Genomic DNA, 1592 nt, shown 5'->3' with positions numbered 1-1592 from the left:
CCGGCCCCCGCGGGGGGCGCCCCGAACCCGGCCGCCGCCCACAGCTCGGCCGGGATGAACACGCCGGGGCTGCCCGCTCCGCCGCCCGCGGCTCCCGCCGGGACCCCGCCGCTCGTGGCGGCCGCCAGCACCGCCGCCGCGGCCGCCTCCTCCGCTGCCGGACTCTCCGCCATTCTCCGCCGCCCGTGCCCAGCCTGGGAGAGCGCAGCTTCCGGGACTCCACACCAGCGAGTCCGCCGGCCAGAGCGGCCCGCCCCCGCCCCCGCCGCTCCTCCACCACCGAATCCGGGCCAGAGGGTCCACCCACCCCGCCCTCCTGCCCCCGCAAGCACTCCGCTCACCACCATGGAGTCGCCTCCGAGCTGCAGAGTGTCGCTGCCGCGCTGCCCGCCCAAGAGACGACTTTCGCTAGAGCGTCCCGCTCCCTCAACCAACGAGTTGCCGACCATAGAGTCTTCCCTGGGAGTAGAGCGTCAATCCAGCCAACGAGACGCCCAGCAGGGAGGAGGGCGAGGGCCCTGCTTTTCATTCCCGGGAGGCAATGGGCGTGGCCTGGTGGTGCAAGAACTTTGCTGTTGCAAGGCTCTGTGCAGCTAGGGTGGTGCCTGGGGGTCATGACCTTTCTAGGGTGACCAGATGTCCCGATTTTATAGGGACAGTCCCGATCTTCGGGTCTTTTTCTTATATAGGCTCCTATTACCCCCCACCCCAGTCCCAATTTTTCACACTTGCTGTTTGGTCCCCCTACTTTGCATACAGCATTGTCCTCGGCCTATACTTTTTGTGGAGGGTGATGATGTATCAGTGTGATGGCATTCATGATGTCATCACATTGCATCACAGCCTGAATGCACGCAGTGTAGGGATAACCGTGTGGGTCCCAGGATATTAGAGAGACAAGGTGGGTCAGGGATAGGGTTACCATATTTTGAGCCTCCAAAAGGAGGACACTCCACAGGGCCCCGGCCCCGCCCCCACCCCAACTCCGCCCCTTCCCCAAAGTCCCCGCCCCAACTCTGCCCCCTCCCCTGCTTCCCGCGAACATTTGATTCGCGGGAAGCCTGAAGCAGGTAAGGAGGGTGTGAGGGGAGGAGGCGCGGCCCAGTCTGGCCCCCACGGCGTCTCCAGCCTGGGTCGGCTCGGGCTCTGGGGTGCCGGTCCCTGGCCCGGCCCACGGCCGAGCACCCCCGGCCCGCCCAGCACTGCCGGTCCCTGGCCCGGCCCCCGGCCGAGCACCCCCAGCCCACCCAGCACTGCCGGTCCCCGGCCCGGCCCCCGGCTCAGCACCCCCCGGCCCGGCCCCCGGCCCGGCCCCGCACCGCCGGCCCCCGGCTCGGTCCCCGGCCCGGCCCCCGCATGTCCCTATTTTCCCGGACATGTCCAGCTTTTTGGGATTTCCCCCCGGACGGGGATTTGGAGCCCAAAAAGCCGGACATGTCTGGGAAAATCCGGACGTATGGTAACCTTAGTCAGGGAGTATTTTTTTATTGGACCAACTTGTGAGAGAGACAGGCTTTTGAGCCCCACAGAGCTCTTCTTCAATAAAAAGTATTACCTCACCCACCTTGGAATGTCTCTCTAATCACAGCATG

This window comes from Terrapene carolina, unplaced genomic scaffold, assembly GCF_002925995.2.
Source record: "Terrapene carolina triunguis isolate 2854851 unplaced genomic scaffold, T_m_triunguis-2.0 Scaffold193, whole genome shotgun sequence".
NCBI lineage: Eukaryota > Metazoa > Chordata > Testudines > Emydidae > Terrapene > Terrapene triunguis.
The sequence above is the reverse complement of the archived record's forward strand: the minus strand, read 5'-3'. Positions refer to the sequence as shown.